The 18,463-nt window shown below is 42.8% G+C and overlaps 1 protein-coding gene across 22 annotated transcripts in view; it reads left to right on the top strand.

Moving 5' to 3' along the window:
- The window catches only part of TIMM8B (translocase of inner mitochondrial membrane 8 homolog B), a 1,180,384-nt gene that overhangs the window by 725,148 nt on the left and 436,773 nt on the right, over positions 1-18,463 (top strand). Inside the window, exon 1 of one of the 22 annotated variants that reach the window (XM_050757806.1) lies at positions 13,548-13,552. The exons of the other annotated variants lie outside the window; for them this stretch is intronic. The gene's annotated coding sequence lies outside the window, so the exon portion shown is untranslated. Of the gene's footprint in view, positions 1-13,547; positions 13,553-18,463 lie in introns of those variants that run through there. 22 annotated transcript variants of the gene reach the window in all.

Here is an 18,463-nt window from a genome sequence, read left to right as displayed (position 1 = left end):
AGGAGGAGATAAGATTCCGTTCAAGGTTAACCACAGCCTCTGAGTTGGAAGGACTGGGGTGGGGGCTGACCTCTCTGGACTGGCTTGTTGATTTAGTGCTAGCTTGACCCCTTCAATTAGCTGCTGGACAGAGCCAGGCCCAGGAGAGACGAACGGCAGGGCTTAATGGAAATGGGGATGCTGGTGATGATATGAACAATCTGAATTATGGTCTCAATTTGCACAGAGCCTGATGGATTTGCAATAATTCCAAACCAGGTCAAGTGTCTGTGTCTTCTCTTTTGCTGATCTCACACAAGGTATCTCCATTTGTCAGGCTCCAACTCCCTCTCTCCCAGAAGCTGCCCGTCCCCTCTTCCCTGCTGCTTTTGCAAAGTTTTCTGAGTTCTGTCTGCAGTACTCTGACCTGAGGGCACCTCTAGAGCTGGGCCCAGAGCGACGGAAGCTGCTACTAGCATGGCACGGTCCTGGGAGCTTTGAGGACACCCACAGAGACAGACGGTGCACACGAGGTGAGAAAAGGGTCAGCTCTCCATCATCTCGAGGCCTCATGCTATGGTCCTTTTGTTTGTTTTGAGATAGAGTTTCACTCTTGTTGCCCAGGCTGGAGTGCAATGGCGCGATCTCGGCTCACTGCTACCTCCGCCTCCCGGGTTCAAGTGATTCTTCCGCCTCAGCCTCCCAAGTGGCCGGGATTACAGGCACCTGCCACCATGCCCAGCTAATTTTTTGTATTTTTAGTAGAAACGGGGTTTCAACATGTTGGCCAGGCTGATCTCAAACTCCTGACCTCAGGTAATCCACCCACCTCGGCCTCCCAAAGTGCTGGGATTACAGGTGTGAGCCACTGTGCCTGGCCTTGTGATCATTTTTAAGACAAGGGGATGGCATAATTTGGTGTCTTAGGGGATCATCCTGTGTAGGTGTAAAATGGCTACAATTAATGGATGCAGAGATACAGTTGCACGTAGTCCTCCTAGTACCAGGAACTAGGATAGCAAAGGCCTGAAGCAGATGCCAGACCCTCCTCCAGGCCAAACCAGGGATAAATGACCCATTCCACAGCTCATGAGCACTCTTAGACCTGGGCACTGACACCAGCTACACTGTATGGCACCCTGGGCAAGCCTGTTCACGGTTCTGCTCCTTCCTTCTTAACCCTTGGTATGAATTAATCTATATAGATTGCTAGATAATCCACAATTGTTGGATGAGCATCAGCTATACACTTGGCTCTGGGATGGGTGCTGTGGGATAAAGAAGACTTTTTTAAAATAACTATTATTAGTATCATTTATTGAACACTTATTATATGCCAGGTATTGTGCTAAATACATTACATACATTACCTCTTCCTTTCTCATTTTTTTTTTTACCTTAAAAGGTAAGGTCTATTATCATCTCCATTTTATAAAGAAACAGAGGCCCAGAGAAGTTAAGTAACTTGCTAATGATGACATAACTGATAAGAGGAAGAGATGCAATTTGCACTCAAATTTGTCTTGGTCTCAAAATACGCTCCTGACCACTAAGCAAAGATACCATCCCAACCTTAAGGAGGCTAAAATCTAATAGGAATGAAAAAACATAGTGCACAAGGAACACAAGGATAATGAAGCAAAACAGCAAAGAAGATGCTACTCTGTGCTGTGCAGATAAGAGATGCTTGGCCTTGAGAGCAAAGAGAGAGCGTCATGGGTCAAATTAATGAAGAAACTTTTGAGTAAGCCTTGGAGCATGGGAGGACTGAGGCGGGAAAAGAAAATGTATCTAGTGAACAGAGTAGAGCAGAGAGGCCCCAGCAGGGACTTGGGGCATGGGAGGAAGAAAGCCTAGGGAGAACACTTAGAGCCACATTAGGAAGGAAACCTTGAGTGCCTGGATAAGGAATATAAAATTGATCTCTTGGGCAATGCAGAAGAGCCTTCAGCTGAGAGAATATAGGGGCACAACTGAATCACAGCGCGGGGAGCAAAGAGCTCTTGCCCCACCTGGGAGACACAACCTTCCCGGCACTCAACACCCACACTGAGCAGCCACTGCAGTAGTCTATCAGACAGAATGTGGAGACTCGTGAATAAGAGGACCCATTAACAATCCCCACCATCTGGGTGACAGAAGGTTAAGACAGAGAAAGACAAGAGAGGAGAGAGAAGGACAGGGTGGGACTGAAAGCAGAAAGATGACATAAGCCAAGCCCTGAGGCCTGGGGAAGGCTGGGGGACACCCATGGCCATGAAGCTGTCTGAAAACCTACAGGTGAGAGGGGATCACCAGAATGCACCCTGGGGCCAAACACTCCCAAGCTGGGGAACTGGAGAAACTGCTTTGTACAGCATCGTGACCCAGCTCACTCCTGAGCAGTGGGCTCCGTAAGAGCCGAAAGACTCTCTTCTTGTGGAAGCTAAGATTGGTAGTAGCCAAGCCAGCTGGAGTACCTGTTCAGCTATCACAAAGGGCAAGACGGGTGGAAGTGGGAGCTAAGTTTTCACAGCTCCAGTTCCCCTCCAGCAGGGGCTGTGGGTGGCAGGGGCATGCTGAACAGCAGGTTTGGCTGGCTGCTCCAGACCATCAGCCTTGACCGACCCAAACAGGAAATATCATCCATTGGTTCTGCAGCAATGGCTGGTGAGCCCCACGTGCTATCTGTCCCACCAGACAGAACTGTGCTTTATGGAGAAAGAGCAACTGACATGTTCTCTATGGGAAAGGTACAAGTAGGAACTGGAGGTGGGGTGGGAAGAGCTCACAGGACTTAAGCTAGCCCTAGCCTAGCAGAGGTCAAGCACTATAGAAAGGCACCTTTAAATCATTCCTTGGAGGGATCTGAAAGTCATGGTTGACTTCCTGACAAAAAGAGTTTGGTGAAACTCTTAGAAATCATTAGTTCAACACTTTACAATTGACAAGGTCTTTTACTTACATTATCCCACCTAGTTGCCACTATAACCCTTTGAAGTAGACAAAAGAGATATCACTCTCCGCATTTTACAAATGAAAAAAAAAAAAAAAAAAACGAATGATCAGAGAGGACTATGTCTTGCCCAAGGTTGCACAGCTCAAGAGTAGGACTGCAGGGATTCATTCCTGGGCTCCTCTCTTCATAGCCCTTTTTTCTTTATTAAACCCTGTTGCCTACTCTACAGTGACTGTTGGATTTGAAGAAAGGCAAGACCAGTTCTAGAAAATAAGAACCTTAACTGGTCGCTCATCTTGCACAGAAATAGTTTGTTTAATATGTTTAGCTTCATAATGGGTTACCCTGTTATATCCCAGAAAGGAGGAGGTACACATGAACTGAGGAGAAGGTAAACTAAGATCCATTAAGTCTATTGAATGGGCTGGGTGTTATATCTTTATTTAACATTCACTATTTATTCATCCATACATTCTACAATTATATTCCTGAAAGTTAGGTACTACCCCAGGCATAGGGGCACAATGAAAACACAGAAGACATGACTCCTGTCCTCATAGAATATAAATTCTAGTAAAAATTATAGAAAACAAACAACCAAAAATACCCTTCTGCATTATGCTAATGAAACAAAGAAATAAAAGACTAAGGTAGACAATGGAAGGAAAGAGGGTATGTTCTTTAGATACTATAGTAAAGAAGGCCTCTGTGAGAAGCTCTCATTGGAAAGAAATCATGGAAGATCATTTCAGGCTGACCATCTGGAACAGTGGGCCACACCCAGAGAACGAAGAATCTATAGAGTATTTAAATAAAGTCAGATTCACTGGAACAAACAGAATTGGGAATCCCATTCCTAAAGGGGTGAAAGTAAGGACAGATGGTATAGTATTGTGTTAGGCAGGGGAATGAGCTGGGTTTACTCACACTGCATTAAAGGATTTTATACAGGTAGGTGGCATGATCTAACAGATATTTTAGGAAGGTCATTTGTATTGCTGTTTGGGGAATACAAGGGGTAAAGTTGAAACAGGAAGCCTAGTTAGAAGAGTATTTCAATCATTCTGTTGGAAAGTGATGGCAGTGTGGATTGGTGAAGGCAGTAGAAAATGGGAAATGAATGCAGAATCTATTTTGGAGGTATAATTGACAGAATTTGCTGTTGGATTAGAAAGGTAGGAGTTAGAGAAAGGAAAGAATCAAGAACAATTTCTAGAGTTCTAATTTAGGTAATTGGATGAGTGGCAGTGACATTTATTGAGACAGAGCAGGCAAGGCAAGAGAGGTTTTGAGTGAAGAGGTGGGAGTGAAGAGTTCTCTTTTGGACTTGTTAACTCAGATGTCAGTGGGACATTCCGGAGGAGATGTGAAGTAGATATTTGGATATGAAAGTCTGGAGTTCAGATGATAGGGCTGGGCTGGAGAGACAAATCTGACAATTGTCAGTACCTATGTGGCATTTTAAAGTCACAGGAATGAGAATATCTAGAAAGAGAATGTAGATAAGGGAAAGGAGGTCTCATGATCTAGCCTCAAGGAAGTCCAGCGTTTAGAGGAGGAGAACCCAGCAAACAAAACTAGGAGTGGATCACGGGGTAGAAAAAGAAAACAAACACAGGAGCCAAGAAGTCACAGCATTCACAAAGAGTTTCATGTTTCAAGAAGGAAATATAAACAACAGTGTCAAATTCTGCTGAGAGGTCAAGAGGAGGACTGATTTGGCCACTGGAAAGTCATCAGTGACCTTTAGAAAAGCAGTCTCAGTAGAGTGTGGAAGCAGCCAGATGGGAACGAATTGAGTTGTAAATATGAGGTATGAGACCAAGACAAACAACTCCCTCCCCTACCCACCAAAAAAAAAGAAGAAGGAAAAACAAAAAGGAAACACTGGGTGAATTGCACAGGGTTGAGGGAAGGTTACTATATTCTTGATGTTTCATAAGTCAGGAGATGCTAGAACACGTTTGTATGATGCAAATGATTCAGTAGAGTGGAAGAAATTAATGACACAGTAGAGACAGGGCATAACCAAGAAACACAATCTTTAAGAATGTAGAAGGAGGCAGAACCAGAGCATCTGAGAATTGACTTTTAATAGGGAAGAAATTAATAATTTCTCCATTATAATAAGAGAGAAGGAGGAAATGGTTGCTGATGCAGGTGGATTTGTAGGATCAATAGGGAATTAGCATCCAGTAGCTTCTATTTCTTCGGAAAGGATTGAGGTCACCCATGGAGAATGAGTGCTGATAAGGGAATATGGAATTTGAAGAGGGAGGAAAAGATGTGAAATGATTATGTTGGAAAATGAAGAATAAGTCTATTAGAACACAGTAGAGTTGCTAGGCAGCTATGATTCCCCAACTGAAATGTGTCATCATGAATTAATTTCTTTTAAAAAAAACTTTGTTTTGTGGCTTTCTCCATTAGTGCTCTGCTGCTCAGAAACAGGCATGGAGAAGGAAAGTTGCACTTAGAAGCCCTACAGGAGTTTCACAAGACAAAAGTTTAATGAAAGGAGAGAAGAGCACAGGAACTGAAGGTATTTGGTAAGGAACTGTCATGAAAAACTATAGAATTTGGGCTGGACTAGGAAGTAAAGCTAAGCAGGTGCTGGTGGAAATGAGGAATGAGTGGGGTCAAAGGATTAAGGATCTCCAAGAAGGCAAAGATTTGTAAAAGAGGAGGTATCGGTGCAAGGAAGGTAGAACAATTGGTAGGTTGGAAAATAATGTGTTTGAAATTGAGATTTGCAAAGTGGTATAGTTTCTATTGCCTGCAAGGCAGAGTATGGTCATAGGAATGAGGAGGACCACAGAAAAAAAAACAGAAAAAAAGCATGGCTGGACTTAAGAAGATCAAGAAGAGGGGCCCAGGTGTTGAATGGCTCATCCCTCTGCTTAGCTTATGCTCTGTTAGAGGCAAGTGGAAGATGTGTACATACCTTCACATGAATCCGCCATCTTTCCAAGATGTAAATGCCTCACTTGAGATAAGAAGCATCCATATGACCTGTTTCAGCATTACTCAAACTTGTTCTTTATGGCTGAACAACTCTCAGGCATGGTACTCTTTATGGAGCATCATGAAATATGGACATATTAAACTTAAAATAGCTCAACATAAAATTTTTTTACAATATCAGACACCATCTAAAACTAGATTTTAGCTTCCATAAGTGGCGTATCTGGTATCAAAGGCTTAAGAGAATGAATTAAAGTAGAGAAATTCTATCCACTCACTTACTGTTTTCCGAGTACTAGGAAAAAGACAGCCATCCCCTGTCTCTTATTCTTCCCTTGAGAATGATGTATACCTGATGCTCTGCCTAAATGGGTCTCCAGGGCTCTGAGAGGAAGGGGAGGGACTCCTGGCCTAGGAAAGGGGGAACTGAGGGGCTCCACACCCAGAGACCTGGAAATAAATGGAGCTAGAGCTTTTTGCTCTTGGCGCTCTAGGAAGTGAATCAAAGGAGGGGTTCTGAACAACAAGCCAGCCCCATCAACACTTCTAGATAGATCACATGAGAACTTCAGGTAATTGCCTCATCTTACCTGGCACATGTTTGCTAATTTTATTACACAGCTTCTTTCTTTCTGTTAACTAGTGGTTTTAAAATATCTTAAAGTAGATCGAGACTATCCTGGCCAACATGGTGAAACCCTGTCTCTACTAAAAATACAAAAATTAGCTGGGTGTGGTGGTGCACGCCTGTAGTCCCAGCTACTCAGGAGGCTGAGGCAGAAGAATCACTTGAACCAGGGAGTCAGAGGCTGCAGTTAGCTGAGATCACACCACTGCACTCCAGCCTGGGGACAGAGCGAGACTCTGTCTCAAAAAAAAAAAAAAATAATAATAATATATATATATATATATATAAAGATATATATTTATTATAATATATATAATATATAATATTTATTATTATAAGAAACATAATATAGTTATTATAATAATATATAATATATTATTATAATATATGATATCTATCTTACTATATCTAATCTTATCTAATCTTAAGATTGTAAAATCTTATCTTACAATAAGATATCTAATAAGATATATATATCTTATAATTATAAGATATATATTATTATATATATTATATATCTTATTAGATATTATAAGATATATATAATATCTTAAAGTGAGAAACATTTATATACTTCAGAAACAGTAAGGAAACAGGGAGCCAGAAAGACCACATCCTCCTGAGATCATCTTAGAGGGTACTACTGGGTGGAGGATGACTTCAGTGGACTCATGTCAATCATGTACAGTCTCTTGGTCCTCTCCAATGGTTTATCTGAGCTGAACACTCTGAAACGTGAAGACATGAAGCAATTGAAAAAGAAGTCCATTTATGGCATGGATGGACCAAAAAGTAAGATGGAAAAGGCACCAGTCTCTCAGGCTCTACTGTCTATTCTGGGCCCCCGAGTTAAAAAAAAAAAAAAAAAAAAAAAAGACTCACACTGACCTGATGTAAGAGGCTGATGAGGACCAGAGAAGCACTGGATCCCACATCCTCATTCTGACAAGGTTGGACAAGCCTAACACCAGATGAGTCTAGCCACCCAAGCACCTGACCTGGGTCTGGGCCTTTTCTATGCCCCTTCCTCAAACTCCAACTATTATTTTACTTCTTGGGATGCTCAGTAGACCAAAACATTCATATGTTGGGTCACATGATCCACAGAACATTGTTTTGAGCTCACGGTACATGTGGAGCCATTACTTGAACCTTGAACAATGGAAAGGCCTTCACTTCTGTCTTTTCCCAAGGGGGAAAAGATGTCTACAGAAAAGATCTCCATGCACAGAATGCACGAAGTGAAACATCTTCACTTTGCTCATCTTAACTGCCAAGGTAAGATAATCACAACAATAATTAGATTTTTTTAAATATCCTCTACTCAGAGAAGAAAATCCCCAAGATGTAAAATCAGCTGTGGCAGCTATTGAAAAGGGACAAAAAGCAAGCTACCTCCCAGGAGTCTTTGAGACAAAAGGAAAGTCATCTGAAAGGGTGCTTCACCAGCAGGAGGCTTCTTGGCAATAATGGTGATGATAACTTGTGGAATGTATATACCTGAGACTTGGGAAAGTAGCAGGTAGCAAATCTAAAAAGAAACGTCTTCCTCAACCCTCACAAAAAGAAGATATTACCATTTGATGATTCTCATTGTCTAAATGCTCCTTAGGGGAGACAAGGGAATTGAATGTCTAAAACTTGAAAAAAGGGTTAGAAATCTAGAAAAAGCTTGGACAGTGATGAGAGTTGGAATAAATGGGGAAGGGCCCTTTGTCCCCCCTAGTGGATCAGAGCTCACTGCTATCATGAGAAAGAAAGAGAAGATCATCTTCCTTGTAACTTTACTTATGGGTTTCCGGCTTCTTGTCTTAAACTTTGTCTGAAATCCTTCTCTGTAGCATTTCCAGTATTCCAGTACAGGCACCTTTAAAGATGCCACTGATATTACCATAAGATGAGAGTATTACAGTCATGTCCAGGTTGTATGGGTTTAGTTATATCTGCCTCACTTTCTGCTCAGGCCTCTGGTTTGGGCTTTAAATTGATGGACACTGGGACTCATACACATTGTGAGAGTATAAATCAGCACAGGTTTTTAGACGGTACCTTGCCAGTAAGTATTTTTGAAAAAAACCTCTACGTGAGTGCATTCGCTTGGACCCAGCAAGTCCTGCTCTAGGAATTCATCCTAGGGAAGCAATTAGACACGTGCCAAAAGATTACACAGCTAGGATGTTTGGCTCAGCAGTGTTTATAATCATGAAAACTTGGAAACAGATTCCATGTCCAGCAATAGGAAGTTGGTCAAATAGTGTGACACAGTCAAAATGTGAACCCCTAAAAATAATGATGTAGAGAAGTATTTACTTAAACTTAGACATTGATTCGCAATGTATTTTAAATGGAAAAAGAAGACCACAAATATTATTCAAAACCATACTGTTTTTGTAAAATCTACATATATCAATCAAAAAGATAAACGCTAAGGTATGTATTCGTGGAATGGTAAGTTATTAATGTTTTGAAGGAAATCAAAATATTTCTCTCTAAAATGCTGAAGACTGTTGAGCCAAAAAAGGTTGAAATGCAGGGCACGCTTTGCTCCTCCTCCCTGCCTTCCCCACCCACAAGTAGGCCCCTTCCCTACATTTGCTTATCAGCTCAGAAGCAGATCTCAGAGACAGCAGCTGCCAGAGAGCTGTGAGCTGACTTTACTCTTACCGTAAATCTACCTTCCCACATTTTCGTGCCTTTTGGAAGCCTGAAGATACTCTCCTCTTTGTCTTGTCATTGAATAGAATTTATGGCTCTTTGTTAAAACACTATTTAAGCAAGGCCTCTAAAGCCACTGCCTTGAGAGAGAAAAAGAGTTTTGAACTGAGGCCTCTTCTGTGTGATGAGTATAGTACATGTTAATAAACTTCTGCTTGTTTTTCTTTTGTTAGTCTGACTTTCGTTTTCAGGAGAGTATCTCAACTTAGAACCAAAAAAGATAAAGAAAAGAAATTATTTTTTCTCCCCTACAGTTTATAGTTTCTGTTTCCTGCTTTATCTGTATTTTCCAATTTTTTATAGTGAACAAGTATTGCTTTTGTAGTAAAGAAGTCATCTTAATTAGACTGTCCTTAAAAAATTAAAAATACATTTCTAAAGCAAAATGTATCCCTTCCTCCCTCTCATTGCCATTTTCCCTTGTAGAAGCAAGGAAACTTGGATAACTTCTGTGACACTATGCATGTGATAAGGACAGGAGGCAGAGAAATTCTAGGCAGAAAAGGGCAGGTCCCCAACAAAACCCCACCCTCAAGCCTGAAACCACAGCCCAAAGTGAGAACTGACATCCCTGTTTTCCTGCTCGAATGTTGCCTTTTCCTAAACCCATGGCCCACCACTCCCCACTGCCCCCGTCATCCTGTGCCTATAAAAACCTCAGACTCAGCTGGAAGAGAGGAGAAGCAGCTGGACACTGGGGACTATGGCTGGACACTGGGGACTATGGCTGGACATTAGAGAGAAGCTGCTTGACTGCAGCGGGACAGCTTGATGGTGTAACAGTGGAGAAGAATCTGGCTGAAGATGGCTGGAGTTCAGGAGATTTCCTTCCTGCCCCACCCCCTTTTCAGCTCCCCTTCCAGCTGAGAGCCACTTTTATCAGCAATAAAATCCCCCACATTTATCATCCTTCAATTCGTTTGTGCAACCTCATTTTTCCCGGACATTGGAAGAGCTCAGAAGCCAAGTGTGCAAATACAAAAGGGCCAACTGAGTTGTTAACACTTAAGCTGTCCGTGGATGGCAGAGCTAAAGGAGCACTGTAACATGCCCTCTGGGGATTTAGGGGTCATGAACACCCCACTAGATGTTGCTGCTGGGCCCGCACAGAGTTTGGTCCTGCCAGTGCCCAAAAACACTCTCCCAAGCTCCTGCACCTGCTCATCTGCATGCTCCCTCCCACGATGGGGGGAACACAGCAGGTCTGAGTGAGTGGAGCTCACCCCCACCGGTGCGGAAGTGGCCAGCTGGTTCCAGTGCTCGTGCACTCCAGTTCCCACCTTGTACACTCATCCACTCCCTCCCACGAGGAGTTGAATGCTGCAGGCTAAGTACACAAGGTACCCCTGTCACGAGTCTTGCAAAGGGGTCAGGGAAATATCCTGCATCACCTGTACACGTAAGTGAAAAAATTTTTTTTATTTTTCAAAACCATATTAAACTAAACCTTAAATCAGAGATTCAGGAAGGGCTAGTTATTGTGGAAGGAAATGTATCCTGGGGTCCTTTTCAACTGCCTCTGGCAAGCAGGGCTGGTACCAGGCTGAAGTGAGCAAGGCACTTGACTTAGGCACAAAATGTAAGAGGGTGCCAAATACTCAGTAATCAAGACAAAGAATATGTTAATACCATATTTTAAGAGTCAAAATCAATGCAAGTACTTCATGAAGAACAAAATCAAGACAGGACCAGATTACTGTAATTTATTTTCCCTTTCACCTCAGGCTTCAATGTGGCTCCATATGGCACTATCACTGTCAGTGGCAAGAAATCAAGTGATAAGAAGAGAGAATATTGGAGGTGGGGCAGGGGGAGAAAGGGATCTGACCTACACTGACTCTTCACTCTGTGTCAGGACTGTGGTTGACACTTTCTAAACATTATTGAAAGAAGGTGGAACCCATCTATCCCATTCATGATGGTTCCCTCTGGATGGAGGAAGCTCTCCAGAGTAACACTCTGACCTTCTTTCCTCCATCCCTGACCCCTCCACAAGGAAATGGAGTCAGTTACCTGACTGGTGGATTTGGGAGAGGAACTGTGCATATACAGCCCTGCCCCTTCCTCCCTCTTCCTAGTGGGATGTTTCTGTCTATAGAAATATTCAGAAGCCACCTTGAGTCAACAATGATCTCACTTTCTTGGGGAATTGGCTCCCTTTGTCTAGAGGGAAGGCCCCTTGCAGCCATGTTCATACTGTATACTTGACCTTCTGGCCATAGCACATTAGACCAGGGTGGACACCTGACCAATCTGGGCCAACTAGAGTGTCTCTTTATGGACTCTGGAATTCTGATCTAAAGAGAGCTAATTTGTTGTGTGTGGAATTAGGCCAAAGAGAGATGCAGTTCAGTCTGTGGCTGGCTAAGCTTTTAACAATGAATCTAGGAGCTGGGAGATAGCCACCTTTCACTCACTATGGGGCGGGAAGTGGTCACTGATAAGATGGTCTGCAACAAAGCAGACATGAAGATGGAGACAAGAAACAGTGACAGGGTCCCTGTGATTCCCAGGTCCTGATTCCAGACCCTTCAGAAGCTGTGTTCTGGCCATTGGCCTCCGTGAGATGCTCCTGTGTACCTAAAATAACAGTCCTTTTCCAAGCATAAGCTGACTCAAATTGGTGTCTGTTATTTGTACCTGAAGATTCCTGACCACTACAATCATCTGTGTTAATATCATTGTTATTTTTCTCGCCCACAGTCATTTCATGCAAGATCCCCCAGACTCTAATTAGTCTGCTCGATTGCTCTCCTGTGCTCTTTGATTACACTCCATAGAGTTTTTCATCCTTTGGATGACTTAATTCCTCCCCCTACCGCTGACTCTTGTGGGTGCAACTGGCTGGGACCGGCATCACGAACAGTAAAATAATTTTTCAAGACAATTGTGGGTAAAGAAAGGCAGATTTATTTGAGAAAGTACAAAGATAACGTTGTAAGAAAGCAGTGGGCAGCACAGCAGAGAAGGGACTGTCTGCCAAGAGGCAGTAGCTGGAGGGAAATTTTATAGGGTCATGCTGGAGGGTCTACATGCAGACAGTCATGCTGCTGGGGCTACATACTGAGCAAAGTATTTGGGAACAGGATGTGGGGCTAGCAGGTTGTTTGTGATTAACAGTCTCTCAGAACAATTGTTCTTCCCTACGTGGGACTCCTTCCTTGTTGTTGCTTACTTATCAGGACTCCACATTGATGCCACCCTATTATTCTTTTCCCTTATAAATACCACTCCCTGTGAATAAGTAGAATTGTTTTGCATCATTTACTTTCAAGATGTATTAGTCAGTGTATGCAACACCAGCTGCTCTAAAAACCAACCCAAAATCTCAGTGGCTTAACACAATAAAAGTTTGTTTCTCACTCACACAAAGTCCAGGGTTCCTGTTCAGGCACCTGTCCTGGTAGATTCTTGTCCAAATGGTGACTCAGAGATCTGGGATTCTTCCATTGTGTGACAACTCCGTCTTCTAGGTCCCCACAGCCCTTCACTTGGCTTCTTCTACATGGCTGGGGATCAGGAAAGAGCACAGAGGATCACACAAGATGTTTTGTAACTAGACAAGTCTAGAAGTGGTGCACATCATTTGTAGTCAAAACCCATTTGCCAGAGTTCAGCCAAGAAGTTCACCTAGATGCAAGAGGAGTTGTGAAATGTAGTTTAATTGCACATCTCAGAAGGCAAGAAGAGTAGGTTCTCTACCACAGGAAAAGGAATAATGTCTAGCTCTAGAGTAAAGTAACTACTAGTTCTATGACCCTCATAAAGTCATAACCTCTCATTTTTCCTGCCCTCTAATGTTAGGAGTTATACATCAATCATTTAAAGCATATTCTTTGGAACCCGAGGTTTCAAAACAGATGTCCCAGAGGCAGTGGTATGCTGGACCCAGCTGATACTAGCTCCTAAAAGCCAGTTGCTCAATTTTTGAAAATTTTGCTCTCTTGTTCTTAATTGAAGTCATTATAAAAAATTAAATTACAGGCATATAAACTTATAATTAGATAAATTATATTAAAAACAAAGGTAATAAATATTCAGAATTTACCACTCAATTAATTTACTACATCAAATTCTTAATATCCTTGAGGTTGTTTACAGCAATTGTAGGTTTGGTGAAATAACTATATAATGGTGCATATAATTCTGAGCAGAGTCCCAACTCTACCTTCAGTCTTGCCACATAGTAGCTTAAAGCAGTGGAAATATTCACACCACGGAAATGTGAAAATGCTACAAATCAGGACTCCCAACCCCAGAGTCAGTTGTTAAACATTTACTAGCAAACCACAGCCCAAGGCCAGAGAGGGTGTGATGGGTGCGGGGGGAGTTGGGCGGGGAGAGTGAAGCCCTAAAAAGAGACAACAGAACTGTAAATGCCCCAAGGTCATACCCCCCCACCACCCACTTCAGTCACAACAGATGTGGTTTTGGTAGTTTTATATCCTGGGCTTCCATGTGAGCTTTTGTTTAATAAGGGACTTCTCCTGCTTTAAAAGAAAAATATTTTCAAACTCTTGCATTACAAGATTTATAAGGCCCCTTCTCACCTACTCATTTTTTCCTTCATGCATTTCATTTAACATTTACTGATGCTTACATTTTATGGTATAGATAGGGTAACAGCTTGTTTGAAGTCAATTATGATATTAGTGTTCTACCCTCTTCCCAAGAAAAGGGAAAGAAAGTAGAATTACCATGGATTGAGTTCTATAGTTTAGATGCTATCATTCTCATCATCATTCTCATCTTTCATGACTAGCATTTAGATACTAGTCATTCTCATCACACCCACAGAAAACGAAAACGAGGACTGAGCAAGTTCAGAGACTCGGCCAAGGTACACACAGGGAGCAAGCTGCACATCTTCCCCGTGCCTCCTCCTACACTCCTCACCAGACTTCGGACATTACTTCAGCAAATGTTTATTGAGCATTTGCCATGTGCCTGACAGTGTTCTAGGTGCTCAATGTACATGGGTGAATTCCTAAAGAGGAACAAATCCAAATCAAATCGAGGTAGGAGGATAGGGTCTGGAAGGCAGGAAACCTAAGGATTTCCTAGAACTAAATCAAATGGAAATACTTCAGCTATGACAGGAAATATCCTCTTCATTTTCATAGGGCATACACCAAGTAACCAATGGAAACCTATAGAGGGTATTTAAACCCCCAAAAAGTCTGTAACAGGGCTCTTGAGTCCCTATGCTCAGGCCCACTCCCGCCCTGAGGAGCATACTTTCATTTTCAATAAATCTCTGCTTTTGTTGCTTCATTCTTTCCTTACTTTGTGTGTTTTGCCCAATTCTTCGTTCAAGACGCCAGGAACCTGGACACCCTCCATTGGTAATAAAATGTTATCATAGATTTGTTAGGATTAGACCAAGGAAAGCATCCTCTTTTTAGTTCTGGCTTAGCCTCAGTCAACCAAAGAGCTGTGTCTCAAGCTAATTGGATCCTCTCTTTCATTCCTTTGGAACCATACCCCCATTGATTTCCACAATGAGTGCAGAAGAAAGCAGGACAGAAGAGGATACACCAGAATGAGGCATGAACTTGTGAAAAAGTCATCATGAATAATAAAGTATGCACAGCATTTTGCTAACTCTCTGTAAAAATCGATAGTCTCCAAGTCTTCCCAGCCTGCTGAATTTTCCTAACTCCTTCCAGGCTGCAGATGTGGGCAAACTGCCATACTGTAAACCTTCTCTCTCCTCTGGGTCTCATTTTTTCTCTGACCAGAACCTAGTAAGGCCTTATCCCAACTGAGGAAGGCTAGCTGGTGACTATTGCTTGGGATTTGCTAAATCAGATGTTTTTTTAAAAAAATTACATTGAGTTCCTTTGGTCTGTGATAACATAAGAAAGCACAAATCAAAAGCTTCTATTCCCTTGTTCTAAGTAGCTGGAGTTGGGTAGCAGTTGTCAGTGTCTGCTGGGTGTGCAGAGCTGTGCAAGCCCCTGCAGCGAGAGAGAGAGAGAGAAAAGATCCAAATGTCATGTGAGGACTGGGTGAGGAACCCAGACTACTAGCTCCCTCTCCAGTGCTCTTTCCCAGATTGCTCCTTGTTTCCGATTGCGGTTGCAACAGTTGCAGGGCTCCTGTCTGTCACACTCCTCCCAGTAGGGAAAGGCCCTGAGTGTTCTGCTGTGCATCCCCTCCGAGCCTCCAGCCAACTCCAGACGCTCCCCTAATCTTTGCTGTTTTCACCCACTTTCTTCCTTACCACCACTCACTCTGATTTGAGGACTCCTGAAAGTCAAGACAGGATACACAGGGTGTGACTCTGCCCTCCAGGTATTCCAAGTTACTTTGGTGACCGTTGTTACATCTTTAGGAGTATGAAGTTTAGTTATGAATTTACCCACACATACCTGCTCACTTTATCCCCTTGTCTTCTCCCGGGCTCTTGAGACTTAACTGAAGCTCTCTGTTCCTAGGACAGGTGACTTGGCAGAAACACACATCCTGTGAACACTTTTGAGAAAGGCAATGGACAGTAAGAGGATATTAGTCAGTGTTCTCCAGAGAAACAGACCAATGGGATATAGATAGAGAGATAGAGAGATTTATTTTAAGGAATTAACTCACACAATTCTGGTGGCTGTAAAGTCCAAAGTTGTAGAGCTGGTTAGCAGCCTGAAGACATAGATAAAAGCTGATGTTGCAGCCTGAGCCTGAATTCCTCCAGGCAGCAGCAGTTTGGAACCTCAGGAAGGGTTTCTTTGTTGCAATCTTGAGACCAAATTGCTTCCTCTTCCAGAAGCTTCAGTCTTTGCTCTTAAGGCCTCTCTGTCAGCTGATGAGATGACACCCACCCACATTGTGGAAGATAATCTGCTTTATTCAAAGTCTGCTGATTTAAATGTTATTCACATCTGAAACCTTCCCTCATAGCAATATCTAGACTGGTGTTTGACTACACAACTGAGCCTAGTCAAGTTGACACATAAAATTGACCATTACAAAAGTGTTCTCACTTCACAGGCCCTCTGCCCTCTGGCCCTTATAGTGGAGTAAAATGTATTTCTCCACTCTAGAATTCGGAAGAAGGGACTCAGGAACAACACCCTTAATTATCATGAAATATAAAGGAGCTTTGCCATGTAATGCAAAACAGGAGGAGGAAAATTTTCACAAGAAATAAAGATGAAATTAAGTTGCTAAGGAGAATATAATTTCCCAAGTGAAGGTTGTGGAAGGAAGTTAATCCCTATTGTAGGGAGACGTGTTTAACTTAGAAGACATTAGCAGGGAAAAACAAGCCATTACTCAAAATGGACCTTCTTCTCCCAGCACCTCCACCACAACCACATTCCTTCCATTCATGGGCCCAGAATTCACCCCTTCTTCCCCATCTGCCTGTGGAACCAGTAGCTACTGAGGCCAGGGTCCATCCTTCCCATACAGAGCCAGTAGAAAGCAGGCCAAAGGGAAAAGTTACTAACCTGCAATGTACACTGTGTGAACCCACTCAGAATCCCAGACTTGGCATCAAGATTATTTTAAGCTGAAGATACTTGAGATTCAACAGATATAGAAAGAAGACTTCCCAGAACTCCCCTTATCTGACTCAACAGAGATACTTCTGAGAAATAAGAACTGCCATAAATTCCCTCTTTGGGGCAAGTCTATTCCCAGGAGAGAAACCAAGAATAAATGTCCCATGAATCTCCTCTCCGGGGGAGTTGTATGGCCGTAAAGAAGACAGAAAGACCACTCACACCTGCATAAACAAACATTATCTTAAACTTTACCTCCTATTTGTTCTCCTAAAAACCCATTTGTCTTTCCTAAAGAAACCCATTTGTCCTTCCCATAGAAGCCTTTGCTCTCCCTACCCTTTCTCCTAAATTAGGTATATAAGCTCCAAATTCTAACCATCCCTTTGAGTTACACATCACTGAGTACTCATCACTGGGTGTCCATGTGTACACATTTTGTGCGTATAAATAAGCTGTTTCTTTTCTCTTGCTAATCTGTCCTCTGTCAGTTTAATTTGCCCATCCCCAGGTACAGGACATAAGAGGGTACAGAAAAAAGCTTTTCCTCCCCTACAATACCAAGACTGAAACCTACCCAAAAAAAAAAAAAAAAAGTGCTAAATGAACATGGACTTTGCTCTTTCTTTAGGAAGAGGTAATGTCTGGGGAGAAAAATAAGTGGAAGCAGTACATCAGGGGAAGAAAGGATTAAAAGAAAATAGTGAGGAAAGGAGTAACATTGTGGTCAAGGCTGGAAATCCACCGAAGGCCCCGCAGCATCGGTGTGGAAGATTCCAGAGAGCTTGGCAGCAAGGCTTTGCTCTAAGCGTGGAAATGAGGGAGGTAGACAATTAACCAGGGTAGTAGTACCTGATTCCTGAGTAAAAATCTTCTTAAACCATCTTACTGATCCAGTGGATGTACCCTTTAGGAAAAATAGGTGAGGAAATACTTGCAACAGGCAGGAGAGAGAGGGTGCCCTCCTTCCCAGCAGAATGGCAGCTCCACTGGTCAGAGAAGCAGCAGCCTATACCAAAGAGCTCAGCTGAAGAAATAGTAAAGCTTATTGCCCGACCTTTTCCTCCACAGAGGTAGGGGCCAGACACAGATATTGAAGGACAGAGACAAATGGAGACCATCATATGGGTTACAATCTAACTAGCCAATGGCAGTGACCAAGAGAATTTTGTATCAGTCGGATTCCAACAGAAAACACATAGCACACTCAAATTAGGACTACTTGAGGAGGCTTTAATGAAAGACTGTTTACAGAAATGTAGGCAGGGCATGGGAGGAAAGGGAAAATACATTAATCCAGAGGAATAAAGGAAAGGGCAGTGACCAGAACCCGAAAGAAATAAGCTTGCAGAGAGGGTTTCCTTGAGAGGGGCTATGGTCAAGGAAGGCCACCAGCCCAAGGCAAGTCTGCAGGAAAGAGGCCAGGGGAATAAATGCCCTGACCCTACATGCCCCTTTTCCTCCAGTTGACCACCTGCACTCCTCCTTGGCTATACTTGATAGAAATCAAGAGTGCAAGGAACCATTGCTGTGATCCATCAAGTCAGCCCCAGGAAAGGGAGTAGAGCTGAGAAGGCTGGAGAGGGAATCTGGAGGAGCAAACAGAAAGTACCTGACTGGGTCACCAACATCCAGGAGAGGGTCCCTGTGTGTCAAGGATCCTGAGAGGGACAACTAATGCATAACAACAGATAATGGGTCCACACTCCTTTCTGCCTCCTCCTCATTGCAAAACCC

This window comes from Macaca thibetana, chromosome 14 (assembly GCF_024542745.1).
Source record: "Macaca thibetana thibetana isolate TM-01 chromosome 14, ASM2454274v1, whole genome shotgun sequence".
NCBI lineage: Eukaryota > Metazoa > Chordata > Mammalia > Primates > Cercopithecidae > Macaca > Macaca thibetana.
The sequence above is the reverse complement of the archived record's forward strand: the minus strand, read 5'-3'. Positions and strand labels throughout refer to the sequence as shown.